The sequence below is a fragment of the Tenrec ecaudatus genome, chromosome 6 (genome assembly GCF_050624435.1).
Source record: "Tenrec ecaudatus isolate mTenEca1 chromosome 6, mTenEca1.hap1, whole genome shotgun sequence".
In the NCBI taxonomy this organism is placed as follows: Eukaryota; Metazoa; Chordata; class Mammalia; order Afrosoricida; family Tenrecidae; genus Tenrec; species Tenrec ecaudatus.
The window spans coordinates 53,912,692-53,930,737 of record NC_134535.1 but is presented as its reverse complement, the minus strand read 5'-3'; the positions used below and the strand labels follow the sequence as shown (position 1 = coordinate 53,930,737).

Sequence of the window (18,046 nt, the reverse complement as noted above, 5' to 3'; positions counted from 1 at the left end):
ACCTGGCTTATTGTCTGATTCATATATGATCATATGTTCTATAAATATTAGTTAAATCAAAGCATAGGTTGGTGGATGAATGAATAAGTCATACGTTCTGTTCTCACCATAAATCTTCACCCTACATAGGAATTACCTGCTCCTAGACCAGCATACGGACACCGATAGTATCACATCCATCTGTGTGTCCTCTGTCCTGGTCCCAGTGGTTAGCACACAGTAGGCAGCACACAGTAGGTGACCAGCGTATGTTGATGAATGGCGTGATGACCTCAGACAGCAGACCAAGCTGTGCGGCTTCCTGCTTTGTCATTAGTGCTTTCTAAAAGTTAGTTTGCGTTTGAATTGTTATATTGACAAGGAATATTGAATATATCATAGACTACCGGAACAACAAGCAAACCCACCTTAGCTACCTACACCTAGGACCCTCTGTAGAACACGCATGATAAGAGTTTGACTCGCACACTTTGGGCAATCACTAGTACAGGGCATATGAGGTGGCTTCCAAATGTTTATGGAAACATTCTATTGTCTTTTACGTCTACTGTTCCATGAACGCTGTGAAGCTCCCTCATATGTTTGGAAAGCAAGGTCCGTGAAGAGAAAAGCAACCCTCCGTGAAATGAATTGGCACAACACTCCCAACCATGGACCCAAGCAAGCGTTTCCCTGATGAGGAGGATGGTGCAGGGCTGAGGAATATTTTATTCTGTTGTCTGCAAAGCGTCTGTTCGTTGGAGCCTCTTGTTGATGAATGACAACCACACATCTTGTAAGTTTGCCTATAACCTCAACTAAACCAGAGGAACCCAGCTGAGATTCTGTGAACATGTGCATGGTCGGGTTTCCCAAACACCTGAGTAGCTAAACATTCCCACTTCCTAAATTGTTAGTAGACTAAATAATTTGCAATCAGGACTTGTCCTACTTGGAGAGATTAGTGCTCAAAGAATTCAAACTCATACACTGTTAAATCTGGGAAATGAATTCTATGTCCATTTGCCAATGTTATAGTTTCATGATGGCATGTGCTGAGATGCGTCAGAAACAAAAGGTCACCAGCGTCTGAGATGTAGTCAATGACTTCCTGCGCAGATGCAGCTGAGCAATGGAAGTTCAGGTTCATAACCCAACCATCCCTTCCCCCACCCTTAAATGTACGCATCAAGTGAAGCCAGGTTACTCAGACACACTAAGCAAGATTTTCCTGTTTCTACGTACACATGTAAAATAACCACCTATAGGAAACAGCATGATTCATAATTAGGTAAACACTCTGTTCCTAGTGGGCTAATAAACATAAATCAGATATCTGCCTATAAAGACAATGTGAAAAAATTCAGGTAGAAAATAACAAAATAAAAATTAGAGACATCTATTGAATTCTTGCTGGTTGCTAGGCATTGTACTAAATAGTTTGCATAGGATACCTCATTGAATCTCCAAAATTACTCGAAAGTTAGATCCTATTATTATCAATGCTTTAACATGAAGGAAATTGACATCCATAAAAGCTCTATATTTTCCCAAGGCCATATATTATGTGTGAAAGATGGAAGCAAGATTCAACACCAGACAAATGAAAAAGTAAAAAGCCAAGCAATCACTTAACAGCTAAGTAGAGAAACAGGGGAAATTAAGTGAGTGCTTGCTGGTTCAAGTTAAGTCAGTTCCTTGAATGGTCCAAATGGTACTGACTATGAACTGAAACATTAGCAGTTCAAACCTAGCCAGAGGCACCTGGGACGAGAGGCTAGTGCTGTTTCTGAAAGAGCTCAGCTTTGACAACCCTCTGGAGTGCAGGGACACTCTGCAGCACCTGGGATTGCCCCCAAGCAACATGACCTCAAGGGCACTGCATCCGGGGATTGGGATTTCAGGGTTTGCTTTTTCTTTCTTTTTCAATCGAGACTGTCTGCTGTATAAGTAGGACTTTGGGTTCTGTACAGTTCAAACAGGGGGGAGTTCTATCCGACAGTGCGTATGGATGAGAATGCAAGCAAGCTTAAACAAAATGAAGAAAATGGCGTCCAAAGGATAACAGCTATCTCTCCCAAGGCCTATGTGCCGTCTTAGTAGGTTCTACTTGACCTCTAGAGTCTAAGCCATCACAATGGTGACAGAGAACTCCCAAACAAAATTCACAATGAAAGGGTCTAAGGAAGTTAGCAGGTTGTAATGGCAGTGAGAAATGTTCAGGATAGACTTGTTACAGTTGTTTCAGATTTTGGAGTAACATGAATAACCAGAAGAAGTAAAGTTTAATCCTCATGATCCATACTACACAGAAGCCCCCCACTTCGAATCTGCATTATTTCCCATCATATTCCTCTGCTCAGAAGCCCTGTCGGAAACAAGAGTCATAATTATAGTTTGTTCTCTGGGCAGACCTGAATAGGTGAACCTGTGTTCCAACCTGTGAAGGCCACACAGTTTGCATCTGGACACAGCCAGAATCTGTTATCTGTCCATCCAACTGACTTAAGGAGTGGCACCAAATAATATGCCTACACTCTTTTCTTTGGTTCACCAAATGCTCTGAAGAACCAGTTTAGCCTTGACTTTCCCGAAGGGAATTGTGTACTAGACACAGATAGATGTCTCCTATAACAGCAGGCTCCTGCCAGCAAGCATTCTTTGCATAACTGCTCACAACTCACTCCAAACTTCAGTCTCTATAGAAACTGGCCAGCACAGTCCCAATGGACAGATTTGGCTGCTGTGGTTTATGATGGAAGGCTGGCATTGAAGTGGGAACTCCAGGAGGTCCAGATCAGGAAGACCAGTAAAGTGCAGATCTTTAGTAAAAGAGTCACTTTCTTTTTTGTTGTTGTTTAATAACAAATTTTAAGGTTAAATTAGGTGGTGTTTACATTTCAGATCATCAACTTTGTATTCAACATTTTAAACTATGCATTAACCCCACCCAATAGTTTGCCCTTCCCCCACTACACTCTCGTGAATTAGTATCTTCCATTTCACTCAAGTTAGCAACTCATCAACTAGCTCACCTGTCCCTTCTCCCTCCCAGCTGCTCATTGCCATTGTCACTGCTGACCCTCCCACCTTGGCAAGCTCCAAAGCCTGTTCCCTTTGGTACTAAATTCATGTTTATGACCTATTCCTAGGCGTTCAGATGTTGTCACCTCCTGGATCTGAAATCAACACTCCGTTCTGTTTACTATGCTCTATACAGCCCCCTGAATCCTCCATGGTCACCACACGCTTCTTTACATCCTTGACACCTCACATCCAGGACCTGATCAAGTCCCCCCTTTACCCACACCCCACCCTATCTGCCAGTACCTTGGGTCCATCACATAGCAATTCCTGTAACTGTCCTGATTCCCTAGACTACAGGCTTCCACTCCTACCCAGCAAAACCCTAATCAATCCCAACCCAACATTGTCCACACATAGCTCCAGGTTGTTCAGTGCTGCTGGAGAAAATCTGAAAACCACACATACTGGTCTGCCTACAAACTCAGGCTCTACTGACAACAGTCTCATTTAGCCACCGCTGGCCACTGGTTCCCCTTCTCCTCTGGGACTCCTCCCCTCTCTCCCAGGAATCCTCCTCCAGCCCAGGCTGGGATTCAAATATTTTAACAACCAGTTCACTGACCTAATGACCTTTGCAAGTATTATAAAAAGTGATATACTGTAAGGTAGCTTATCATTTCATATAGTTAATACTTAAATAAGAATGATTAAAGAGTACACAAAACTAGATTATGTTATGTTTTTAAAAATAGAGTTTTATAATATTAGTGAAAAAATTAACATTATACAAAGAATAATAAAGCTTTTATTTAAGATATTTCCATATTGCTTCTTGATTGGAGTCATCACTAACAATATTCTTTGCTTTTATCCTACCATCCTCAGCTGTGTGATTTTTCCATAACCAGCTTTTCACTGTAGGAGTAAGAGCCCATTGCTTTAGGTCAGCTCCACTCAAGCACTCCCTCAATGCAAGAACGCTTTGTTCTATTCAACTGGCATTCCATGATGTTCACCTTCCCAAAGCCAGTGCATGAGCAAATGTGGTGAAGAAAGCTGATGGAGCCCAGCTAACAAAAGATATAGCATCTGGGGTCTTAAAGGCTTGAAGATAAGCAAGCGGCAATCTAACTCAGAAGTAACACAGCCCACATGGAAGAAACACACCAGCCTGTGTGATCATGAGTTGTTGAAAGGCTCAGGTATCAGGCACCAAAGAAAAAAATAACATATCATTGTGAAGGAGGGAGAGTGCGGAGTGGGGACCCAAAGCCCGTTTATAGGCAACTGGGCATCCCCTTACAGAAGGATCGCAGGGAGGAGAAGAGCCAGTCAGAATGCAGTGTAGCAATGATAAAACATACAACTTTCCTCTAGTTCTTTAATGCTTCCTCTCCCCACTATCATGATCCCAATTCTACCTTACGAGTCTGGCTAGGCCAGAGGATGTACACTGGTACAGATAGGAAATGGAAACACAGGGAATCCAGGGCAGATGATTCCTTCAGGACCAATGCTAAGAGTGGTGATATCCGAAGGGTGGAGGGAAGATGGGGCAGAAAGGGGGAACCAATTACAAGGATCTCCATATAGCCCCTTCCCTGAGAGATGAACAACAGAAAAGTGGGTCCAATTGGACATTGGACAGTGGAACACATGACAATAATAATAATTTATAAATTATCAAGGGCAGGTGGAGGGAGGGGGAAAATGAGCTGGTACCAAGGGCTCAAGTAGAAAGCAAATGTTTTGAGAATGATGATGGCAACAATTGAACTCATGTGCTTGACACAATTGATGAATGGATGGATGGATGGATGGATGGATGGATGGATGGATGGATTGTGATAAGAGTTGTACGAGACCCAAAAAAATTATTTTTAAAAAATAAATAAATAAAGGGGGGCCAATTAGACAATCATCAGTGTGTCTGAAATATGAGGAACAGTTAGAGGACTTCTCGGGACATATTCTGCTCATCTTTGAAAAATCCCTTTCCACTTCCATTGAACTTCCGGCAATTGTTCTGACTATATTCTAGCCCTTCACACATATTCAGGAATTGCGTAATTCATTCATATTATCTGTGGGAATCTGGGGAATAACATAAAGCTGAAGCAGATGACAGCATGCCACTCTCTGGTTGTTGACCTCTTTTCTCCTTATGCTATATGCTTATTGACTGAAGTAAAAAACACCAGAGGATGAAAATGTGGCATCTCATCAAAAGTGTAACGAGTTTTATGCAATGACTGAATGTTACAAGCGTAGATCCATTTAATGTTTTAGTACCTGTGGGTGGAATGAACATTACTATGGGTACTTAGGGTATGCTGATGACAGTTGAAGGTTAAAAAAAAAAAGTGTAAGGAATGTAAATTGTGGTTTCCAAATTAGGTGACTGCCCAGTCACCTATCTTAGAGAGAACCTTGATTACAAGTGCCCTTTGTTTTTATTATTATTCAAACAAGCCTCGTTTGTATTTATTTAGCTTTCTGACTCTGTGCTTGTGCCTTCAACACTTTCACAGTGATGTTCTGCTCCTCGATAAGGAAAGCACGCTCCATCCTGTCTCAGACACATCTAGCGCACATGGACCCACCATAAGCCCTGCTGACGTGTTTTTTGGTTTTGGACAACCTCATGAGAACTTTGGGTCTCACAGCACGGACCCCTCGAAATCGGCCTCGGCACACGCCACATGCAGATTTCGGCGCTTCCCAACCTTCTTTGTATACAGGTAAACCATTCTGCTACCAGGGGTACGGGACAGCCTAGTTTTGTTAGAGGCTGTATTGTAGGATAGCCTACGCCGGTAGGTCAGACGCTGAACCATTTTGAATGCCTCCACACAGCGTCTCCGGAAGAGGAAGAAGGCGCCGGAGAGTTCAGAGGTCAAAGAGCACAAGTGCCATTTTAACGAGTTCGCCAAACTCAACAAGAAATTAGATATCGGTTCTGCTGAACCGGCTGAATCCCACCACTGCTCCCGCCTCTGCTTGCTGGAGCCCCTGCCTGCATGAAGCCCTGCTGGCACACAGTGGGTTATGCGATTGTGCTGCAGGAGTAAACGAGGCTTTCGCCTCCTGTAAAGATTTACAGAAACCCACAGGAAGCGTCCTTCTCTGTCCTTCCAGTCATTGAGAATCCGAACTGACGTGATGGCAGTGAGTTTGGTTTAAAACCTGATTATTCACAGAGCTGGTCTTTCTCAGGTTTCAAATCCATTTATTGAATTATCTCCTAGGCAGCTAGTCCACATGTGTAAAATTGAGTTCTTACTTCACAATCAATAACCATCCACTCTTTTCCTTGTATTTCCAATCACAGTAAATGCCAACATACACCCCTGCTCATCAGTCAAATGAGAAACCTGGCACTCACTACTCACATTCAAAGAGTCCCTAAAAATCTATCAAGTATTTTTAATATTCCAATTGGTGCCCACTTTGCAAATCTCTGCAGGTGTCTGAGTTCAAGCCTTTGTTGTCTCATCCTGATTACTGCCTCAGCCTTAATGTTTACTCTGCTCAAATTTCCAATGATTTTTTTGGCCATTGATTCAGTTAGCATATTTGAGAACTCACACAATGCCTAGACTAACACTGAGCGTACAATGAGGAACACAGACAGAGCCAGGCCTTGTCTTTGACGCTTACACTCTCTCCTGCTCTGTTTCTAAAGAATTCACTTCATATCCCTTCCTTAAACACACGTGAGCCTGGAGCAGGACCCCTTTGGTTGGAAACCCGTTTCCTCTCCTATCTACTTAATGGTTTTGGCTAACGTAATGAGCCTATGCCTCAACTCACTCATTTAATAAAACAAGGGAATAAGAATGCTCACTGAACTGATAGCTGTTGATACATACAGTGGTTAGTGTTCAGTAATATATTCTGACTGGGTGGTCACCAATAAAAAAACACATTATATCAATAGTTAAATAAATTTATGTCGCTGTGTTTACTTCATAGAGATGATGTGAGAATTAAATGAGCTAATACATGTGAAATGCAGAAGATGACTTTTTTTGAAAGATCATTTTATTGGGAGCTCTCATCTTATAACAATCCATACATCAACTGTATCAAGCATATTTGTAGATATGTTGCCATCATTATGTTCTAAACATTTACTTTCTATTTGCGCCCTTGGTGCCAGCTCCAGGACTGACATTTAAAAAGTGTTCAATAAATATGACAGGTTAGCTCATGTAAATTCAGCAGGTAGCATCCCACTTAATGTATCTTGGTTTCCTAAAACGACTATAACAAAGCCCAACAAACTTGATGCTTACAGCAACAAATTTATAGTCGCACCCTTCTGGAGCCTGGAAGTCTAATTCAGGGTGACAGCCTTTGGTAGCCCCAGAAGGATGCTACATTTTCATCCTCTGGTGTTTGTTACTTCAGTCAATAAGCAAATAGCATAAGGAGAAAGGGAGTCAACAACCAGAGAGTGGCATGCTGTCATCTGCTTCAGCTTTATGTTATTCCCCAGATTCCCACAGATAATATGAACGAATTACACAATTCCTGAATATGTGTGAAGGGCTAGAATATAGTCAGAAAAATTGCTGGAAGTTCAATGGAAGTGGAAAGGGATTTTTCAAAGATGAGCAGAATATGTCCCGAGAAGTCATCTAACTATTCCTCATATTTCGGACACACTGATGATTGTCTAATTGGCCCCCCATTATTTATTTATTTTTAAAATCATTTTATTGGATCTCGTACAACTGTTATCACAATCCATCCATCCATCCATTGTGTCAAGCACATGAGTTCATTTGTTGCCATCATCATTCTCAAAACATTTGCTTTCTACTTGAGCCCTTGGTACCAATTCCTCGTTTTCCCCCTCCCTCCCCCTTGATAATCTATAAATGATTATTATTTTGTCATGTCTTACACTGTCCAATGTCTTTTTTCACCCACTTTTCTATTGTCCATCTCCCAGAGAGGGGATTATATAGAGATTCTTGTAATCGGTTCCCCCTTTCCACCCCACCCTCCGCACAACTCCAATCTCCACCTCTGTCTTCATGTGGCTGTCTTTCCTCTGGGTATGTCTGTGATTCTTCTCCTCTTGGGATAAGGGCATCAGTCAGAGTAGATCAGGACCCAGACTACTCTAGTATGATCTCGTGTTCATGTAAATAATTACATCTGCATAGACTATTTCCATATCAGATCACATTCACCAGTAACAGGGGTTAGGATTTGAGCATGTCATTTTTGTGGGGCACAGATCATGGTGTAAAGAGCTCTAATTTCTTGCCTACCGGTCTCTTTGATGGTGTTAGGTCCAGTTAGAGAAATAAATCCAGAGACACTCTTATATGTGTAAGAGAGAGCTTTATATTATTAAGTAATTATGCATCAATAAAACATCCCAGCCCAGTCCAACTCAAGTTCATAAGTCCAATACTAGCCCATAAGACCCTCTTCAAACTCATGAAACTACATGCCATGATGCAGAATGTAGGAACATCACCAGTCAGTGGGTGCAAAGTCGTGTAGATCCAGTGGTGGTAGGTACAGCCCCGGGGCTCGTTCGGGCCTCAATGTGGAGCAGCTCGACAGCATGAACATGACAGCAGAAAGAGAGTGACACCCCCCCCACACACACACCTCCCGGAGAGCCATTTATCTCGGTGGCTCCTCCAAATGAGGTCATCAAGCTGCCACCTGATGGACAGGCTGAACTCCAACCCTTCACTTTTATATCTTCAAGTTGACACAAAATTATGTAATCACCACACCAACTCATAGCAACCCTAGAGGGCAAAGTAAAACTTCCCCCAGTGACTTTCTGAGACCTTAACTGGAGTAGACAGCCCCATCTTTCTCCCAGCATGGAGCTGGTGGTTTCGAACCATTAATCTTGTGGATAGCAGCCCAGTGTGTAGCTACTATAATACCAGGGTCCTATTGAGCAGCTTTTGTTCCCTCAAAAAGCCACTTTCTCTCTCAGACACCTTTGTACTGTCATAAACACTGTTTCCTCTGCTTGGACCATGCTAATATGCTCCTGTGACTGTTTACAAATTCACAAATCAACAGCCGGTCAATACCTACTCATTCATCAACACTTCGCTCATATTTATCAAAACTACACAGGCTAGACAACAGCTTCTTCACGAAATCCTCCCTGACACCTGACTGCCCATTTATGTAACCTGTCTCTGGTCACTTGTTGCCCAACATGTATCACTATGGTCTTCTCAGTATCCCTTCCCTTTCTTCTAGAAAATGACTCTTCTTACCACTTATTCTATGTGAGTCAGCCAGTCACAGTTTGATGGCCTCCAGACACAAAGCACAGTTCTAGTAACCCAGGGCCCTACCTATGGACAGTGTATTAGTCTGGGTACTTTAGAGGGAAAAAAATCTACAGAAACTCATATATAAGAGACAGTTTTATATAAAAAGGTTAAGTGCACATCAAGAAAACATCCCAACCCAGTGCTGCCCAAGCCCACAAGTCCAACATTAACCCATATGTCCAACACCAAGCCACAAAGTCCTCCTCCATCTCACAAAACACACACGATGAGGCCGACTGCAGGAGGAAAGTCGAATCAGTGAATGTGTAAGCATCTCAGCGCTGTCAGGGGTCTCCACATGGGTGCTCCAGCACCCAGGGCTGCATCAGGGTAGCTCCATGCGGCTTCTTCTCAGGGATGTCTTGCAGGAAGTGAGCCTTGCCAGGTGAAGCAGGGAACTGACTAAGGCAGCTGCTCCCTGGTGCGACCATCACAAAGCAAGAGACCCGAGAACTAGAAAGGCCAGGCTCACCGAGCCATTTATCCCTCTGCTCTTCAATCAACCCCACATGTGTTTATCAGCCAGGTTGGCACAATAAACTCACACAGTGATTGTTACAAACAGTGGCATGTGATGTAAGGTTAACCATGAAGAGTCTGTACCTTGCACTGTTCTAACTGGCACTACCAGGTAAGGTTCCTTGTCGCTAGAATCATGGATGGAGAGAATTTGGCATATAAATTTCGACCATGGCTCTAACACATCCAGACATATTCTTAGAACACGATCTTAGTTGACTATTGCTGCTCTAGCAGAAATCCCACAAGGGAATGCTTTTCGCAAACAGGAATTTATTCTCTGACGGTTTAGGGTGTACTGGCTTTAGAGGATGGCTTTCTCTCTGTGTCTCATGATTCCGAGGCTCCAGTCCCTCCTGGCTTGGCTTTCTTGATTGTCATAGATCTGTCTGTTCCTCTCTCTCTTTTTATTTCTATCTTTTACTTTTATTTGTATCTAGGTGAAAGTTTACAGAGAAAATTGGTTTCCTTTCAATAATTCATAGACATTTTGATTTGTGCTGTGGATTGCAATCCCCACAAAGTGAGAACAGAGGACACTCATCCCACTTCCCCCTGTGTCTGCCACTTCAATTCCTTCCTCTGCCGGTCTCAGCCTGCCTTTGGCGCTTTATCCCTAGGCAAATCCCTAAGTCTCCTTTTATCCTGTGTAAGATAAAAAGGATGTGGGCCACACCCTAGGGAAATCACCCTGTGTCAGATCAGCGTCAGCACTGAGACCTGTGTGGTCCCACTCTAATCCCCTTACATCAGAGCAGGGCCGATCACATCAGATCACACGATGGGGCATGATGATGTCATTGCATCACTGCCACCTTACATCAGTATATAACTGTGAAGCCAGTGAGAATCACCGCACAGCCAAGTGAATACACATTGGGTGGAATACAATTCCATTCATGATTAACGCTCTAGATCAGTGTCTCCACCTGGGAGAAAGTGGAACGACCTGAAGAGGCTGCAAAAGCACATCCCTACACTTCATCAAGGGTCCTGGGTTATATGGTACAAAGTGTCTCATTGCCAAGAAGGTGCTGAGTCACTTTTTTCTGAAGAGCCAGCCGTAGGCCAAACCAGTTTGGGAACCTATGCTCCCGACTTAACGTCACCCGAACTCATTGCCTCACTAATTTTAGTTACATGTTTGCCCAATGTTCAAGAGACCTTTGTTGGATGGCTCTCTTTGCTGTGGGTGTGCCTCACCTGCAGAGGGTAAACTGAAAATTTGGCACGGATAAACCCCGTCTCTTACCACCCTTGCTGTAAGACCACCCAATCTAACCACAGGGGACTCTGAAAGAAAGACCCATCCTTCACACCCCTCTTGAGGGGAGAATCTGAGTCTGTCAACAGCTTGAGACCTAGAGACTAACAATTAAGCTATACTTGGCCTGAGGTCAAGTCTCTTCCTTAGTGTGGAAAACTTTTGCCTGTGATTCTTTTGTGCCATAATGGTAGCAGACACTAAAGGGAGGGAGCAAAAGGATGTTTTTGTTTATTGTAGAAGAGAAATGAAAGAAAGCAGTTTAGTTAAGCTAGAAAATGACTTTTCTGATTTTTTTTTTAATGCAGTTTCTAATCCCTGTGTAGCCATTGAGTCTCTGGGAGCATAGCGACTCCATTGTGAATCCTCTCTTCTTCTGCTCCCAGATTCATAAATTAGAAATAATATTATGTGTCCTGGCTAGACTCGTTACAGTTTAATCAGATGATTCCTAGGAAATGCTCTGACTTCAAAAAATCATGGAAAACTCAAAGAATTTTTATGATAAAAGGTTTCTGTTTGATTAAAAAGTCCCAGATGCCTGCTCTGTGAGTCATGCACATTTTCCACTGCCTCCCTGCGCCTCTATTCTCAACATTAAATATTTATTTTAAATCTATTGAAGTAAAAAAAATGATTCTCCAAGCTCTCAGCCCAAGGTGATTTCTAATAACTATTTGGTTTTATGATGATTAATAAAGTTTGCATAAATAATAAAGGAATCTAATGTTAAATTGAAGGTTATTAACATTGGCCTCCTTTCAAGTTTTCTGAATGCTGAAAAGATGTCTCTCTCTTCCCATATCTTGCCTTAATTGCATGAGAATAAAGTTACACTTTATGATTATTTAGAATTTCCACAGCACATTTCTATAGGAAAAGGCTTACTTAAAGTTGTTCCTTTTAAAAAAAAAAATACTTTCATTGGGGGCTCTTAAATCTCTTATCACAATCCATACATTCCTCCAGTGTGTCAAGCATATTTGAGCATATGCCGCCATCGTCATTTTGAAAGCATTCTCTTCCCACTTGAGTCCTTGATATCCGCTCCCCATTTCTTCCCCCTCCCTCCCCTACCCACTCTCCCTCACGCATCCTTGATAAGTTATAACTATTTTTTCCATATCTTACATCGCCCCTCCCCCATTTTCCCATTATCCCCCTGGGGAGGGGGTTCTCGATTGATCCTTGTGATCTGTTAGTTAAAGCAGCTATGGTTTACAGCCTTCTTTAGTTCCTTTTGGCTAATAGGTATTTCAAAGTTAAAGTTGTTATTGTTGGTGTTATGCGCCATCAAGTCAATTTCACTCATAGCGACCTGAGATGACAGAGTAGAATTTACTTGCAGGGTGTCCTAGGCCGTAATCTGCACAAGAAAAGATGACCCAGTATCTTTGGAGTCCCTGGAGAGCTCAAAGCTTCCATGTTTGGCTGGCAGCTGAGCACTTAACCATTGTGCCACCCAGGATATTTTCAAATTAGTATCGCCACCAACACAGCAGCTCATATGCCCCTGTCCCCAGGTGCTCCCCCAAACATCTTTCAACTCCATCCTTGTAATTATGTACTTAGATCAAAACCTTGCCAGCTTGCTAGTTTCCATTCTTCTTATACTGCACCTTCCATCTACTAACCCGTCAATCAGCTCTACTCTCAAAATACAGCCTGCAGACAAGAGGAAATAGAGGAAAGAGCTAGGAGGCAATGGGCTTTTATGGCTGTCTAAATAAAGGCATGTACATACGTAAATATATTGATATGTGAGCATGGTGAAATAGGTCTATGTGCATATATGTATAGGCTTAGTATTAAGGTAGCAGATGGACATTAGACGTCCACAAGTACTCCCTCAATGCAAGAATACTTTGTTCTATTAAACTGGGATTCCATAATGCTCACCTTCCTGACACAATCGCTGAAGACAAAGCACAGAGGACAGCACCGGAGACACAGTGTGGGAATTGCACCCAATCTGATGCAGCCTCACCAAGGCAAAACACCAAGGGGGTGCAAAAGAACAGCAAGGGAATGGAGCGGCAAAGTCCCCAAGCAATGCTGAAGGTGGACTTTGGGGCCAGGGCGTGGTGCCCCAACAGACTGGACTGGAAAACACTACTAAAGGCCAACAAATGATCCTTGAACTAACTACAAGCTTTTCTTTCTTGTTGTGATTTCTTTTGTTGGTTTTTTTTCCCAGTGGTTTGTTGTTGTTGTTTTGGTGTATATTGTTGCCTGATTTTGCTCTGTCTTGTTTTGGTGCATGTTATTATCTCCACAGTTCTGTCTAAATAAGATAGGCTGGATGAACAATCTGGAGGAAAAACAATGGGACGGACAGTTCCAGAGGGAAATGGGATAGGGGGAGGTTGGGGGTAAAGAAGTGGCATTAACAAACCCAGGGACAAGGGAACAACAAGTGATCCAAATTGGTGGTGAGGAGGGTGTAGGAGGTCTGGTAAGATGTGACCAAGGGTAATGTAACCAAGAGGAATTACTGAAACCCTAGTGAAAGCTGAACATGATAGTGGGATAAGAGGAAAGTAAAAGGAAATAGAGGAAAAGGGGCATTTATAGAGGTCTAAATAAAAGCATGTACATGTGTAAACATTTATATATCAGGATGTGGAAATAGACCTATGTGCATATATTTATAGGTTTAGTATTAAGGTAGCAGAAGGACATTGGCCTCTAATCAAGTACTCCCTCGATGCAAGAATACTTTCTTCTATTAAATTGTCATTCTATGATGCTCACCTTCTCAACACAACCACAGAAGATAAAGCGGGTGCATAAGCAAATGTGGTGAAGAAAGCTGATGGTGCCCAGCTATCAAAAGATACCGTGTCTGGGGTCTTAAAGGCTTGAAGGTAAACAAGCGGCCATCTAGCTCAGAAGCAACAAAGTCCACATGGAAGAAGCACACCAGCCTGTGTGATCACGAGGTGCCAAAGGGATCAGTTATCAGGCAACAAAGAACAAAAAATCATATCATTGGGTGTTCACCTCCATGATACAATTGCTGAAAACAAATGGGTGCATAAGCAAATGTGGAGAAGAAAGCTGATGGTGCCTTGTTATCAAAAGATATAGTGTCTGGGGTCTTAAAGGCTTGAAGATAAATGATCGGCCATCTAGTTCAGAAGCAACAAAGCCCACATGGAAGAAGCACACCAGCCTGTGTGATCACAAGATGTTGAAGGCATCAGGTATCAGGCATCATCAGAACAAAAAAATCTTACCATAGTGAATGAGGGTGGGAGTGCGAAGTGGAGACCCAAAGCCCATTTGTAAGTCACTGGAAATCGCCTTGCAGAGGGGTCTTGGGGAGGAGATGAGCCAGACAGGGTGTGATGTAGCAACGATGAAACATACAACTTTCCTCTAGTTCCTAAATGCTTCCCTCCCCTTCCCCCACTATGATGATCCCAATTCTACCTTGCAAGTCTGGCTAGATAAGAGGATGGACACTGGTACAGATAGGAATCAGAAACACAGGGAATCCAGGGTGGATGATCCCTTCAAAACCAGTGATGTGAGTGGCGATACTGGGAACGCAGAGGGAGGGTGGGTTGGAAAGGGGGGAACCAATTACAAGGATCTACATGTGACTTCCTCCCTGGGGGACGGACAACAGAAAAGTGGGTGAAGGGAGATGTCAGACAGGGCAAGATATGACAAAATAATAATTTATAAATTACCAAGGGTTCATGAGGGAGGGGAGAGCAGGCAGGGAGGGTAAAAAATGAGGACCTGATGCCAGGGGTTTAAGTGGAGAGAAAATGTTTTGAGAATGATGAGGGCAATGAATGTACAGATGTGCTTTATACAATTAATGTATGTATGGATTGTGATATGAGTTGTATGAGCTCCTAATAAAATGATTTTTTTAAAGTCTCTGCAATAGTTCATTGTGCCAGCCTGGCCGATAAACACAAGTAGGATTAACTGAAGGGCAGAGGGATAAATGGCTCAGTGAGCCTCACCTTGCTTGTTCTGTGCCTCAGTTTAAAGGGGTACACTACCTGTGGGATGCCTAGCCTGTGGACTGTGTCACTGTAAGTTGAGGTCCCTTTAAGCCCACACGATTGGAATGTTCATCTCTGGAGCTGGGGACCGACAGTTGATGACAGTTGGGGACCTGCCTTGCTGTTTGCTGCCTGGATATATATAGCCCAGCTCTCTCTACAGAAGGGGACTGGCAACTGGCGGCTTTCAAGTCTTAAAGGACTGCTAATGTCTCATTGCTTTATAATTTAACTGTTAATTTCTTATATTATCTATCTGTATATAATTTAATGGTTCATTTCTTGTATTATATATCTATCTTTATAAATATATTTATATATAATTACTAGCAATCTGGTTTGTCTCTCTAGAGAACCCTGTCCAACACAGTCTCTTATACATATGAGTTTCTGTAGGTTTGTTTCTCTAAAGTACCCAGACTAACACAGGAAGGGTCACAGGGAGGAGACAAGCCAGTCAGGGTGCAGTGTAGCAACGAAGAAACATACAACTTTCCTCTAGTTCCTGAATGCTTCCTCCCTCCCCACTATCATGATCACAATTCTACCTTACAAATCCGGCTAGACAGAGGATGTACATTGGTATAGATAGGAACTGGAAACACAGCTAATCCAGGACAGATGAACTCCTCAGGACAAGTGCTGAGAGTGGCGGTACTGGGAGGGTGGGGTAGAAAGGAAGAACCAATTATAAGGATCTACATATAGGCTCCTCCCAATAGACAGACAACAGAAAAGTGGGTGAAGTGAGATATCGGACAGTGTAAAATATGATTAAATAATAATTTATAAATTATCAAGGATTCATGAGGGAGGGGGGAGGGAGAGGGAAAATGAGGAGCTGATGCTAGGGGCTTAAGCAGAGAGCAAATGTTTTGAGAATGATGAGGGTAATGAATGTACAAATGTGCTTTACACAATTGATGTATATATGGATTGTAGTAAGAGTTGTATGAGCCCCCAATAAAATGATATAAAAAAATACATCCCACAATATGCCCTGCCCACTGTGGTCCTAGTGTCTGCTATTCTTCATCTGAATCATTGAGTAGCCTCTCAGTGGGTTTGCCTTCTCCTGCCTTTGCCTTCGTAGGTTTGTCCTCCACTCAGCATCTAAAGAAAGTCTCAAGTTACATAGAATGTGCTTCATGATCTAACATCACCACTATGGCTTCTCAAGTCAAGGCAAATGCAGACAATGACTACAAGACCTTCATGATCTTTCTCTCCCTTCCTCCCACCACCAGACCTGCTCGTTCCTCAGGACTTTGTATTTTGGCTACTCACTGCATTCCCTTCCCCTGGATAGCTGTAAGGCATTTCTTCGATGCTTGCTCAAATGTCACTTTCTGAATATGACTTTCCCTGACAACTTTATCTAATATTACAACTCCCCATTCATGACAGGTTCTTCTCCTCCTTCCTGCTTATCTCCTGTCACCCTTAACTTAACACATACTCCCCTTAGGCACTTAACATAAGTGGCCGAGTAGCACAAACAATTAAGTGCTTAACTGCTAACCAAAAGGTTGACAGTTTGAATCCACTCAGAGGTGCCTCAGAAAACAGGCCTGGAGATTTGCTTCTGAATGGTCCCAGGTTTCAAATCACCCTATGGAGCATTGTTATCAATGCAAATCAACTAATTGCCAACCAGCAATAATACAATGTAATTTAACATATATTCTTCTTATTTATCTTACACATCTGTCTAAATCACTGTGAGGAGTTCTGGTGAAGTTGTGGATCAGCTTGAAACCACCAGTCACTCCAAGGTGCATCTTTCTACTCTCCTTGAGAGTTGCAGTCTCAGAAAACCCCCAGGGGCAATTCGACCCTGCCCTGTAGGGTGTCTATAAGTTGGAACTTACTGGATGGCAGTGAGTTTGAATTTCGTGATTTTTTTCCCATCGCCATCACATCAAATATTCACTAATTTTTTTAGTGTTTGGCACAGAGTGTTTTCCAAAAATACAGAGATTTCCCGACTAGTTTTACCATAGCAAAGGTTCAACGTGTCCTGCTTTTAAATTCCAAGCCAGCTAGCCAGATGAATGATTTGTGTTGTTTTGTTTATCTGATGGATATTTCGGACCATAGGAATAGAAAAGCAACTGTAGTCAAGATGAGTGGGAAGAAAAAGAAACAAAAATGAGGAGCGAGGGCAAAAAACAAAAAAGATGAGTGGGAAGATAGCTAATATGTGATTCCTCCCCATTGGCCAGAATGAGCCACAGGTGCTTTCTGCAGAAATATGAGCACTCAGTCAAAGCCACATGTGTCCCCAGAAAACTTCGAAGAGGGGATTGGTTCTAGAAATTTTTGATTTATTTAATTACTGACTAGAATGGGGCCTATCCCAAGCCTACAAAGAAGGGAATCTGAAAAGTATTCAGAAATCACACTGACCACCGTCCTGTCAACTCTGACCCATAGCCACCAAGGAAGCACACAGGATTGTAAGTCAACAAGACAGTCAAACAAAATGGAAAGAACCTCATCCGTCAACCAACAGCTGCTACCAGCTGACTCTTGCCACACTGGAAGCTCCTCAGCAAGTTATCAAGTCTTCCAATTTTCTCGTTTCCTCTTAGGAAATCCTCAGGCATATTTCAGGGAGCCAAGCCATCTGGTACTTGGCACTCTCATTGTAGAACCCCACATCCATGTGAGCACAAGCCACCTCGCCCCTTGCTGGGCACTGTGGCCCACCTACAGGCACAGGTGAAGTTTCCTATCTTTCAGCATCCAAGAGTTCCTGGATGATACAAACATTTAATGTGTTTGGCAACCAACTGAAAGGTCGGAGGTTCAAGTCCATCCACAGATACATTAGGATAAACCTTGGCAAACCAATTCCAAAAGATTACAGCTGTTAAAAACCTTATGAACCCTTGATAACT

The 18,046-nt window shown here is 42.7% G+C and overlaps 1 pseudogene; it reads right to left on the bottom strand.

The window, feature by feature from the left end:
• Positions 1-5,490: 5,490 nt before the first annotated feature.
• LOC142450813 (large ribosomal subunit protein eL34-like) lies at positions 5,491-5,896 on the bottom strand (annotated as a pseudogene).
• Positions 5,897-18,046: the final 12,150 nt, after the last annotated feature.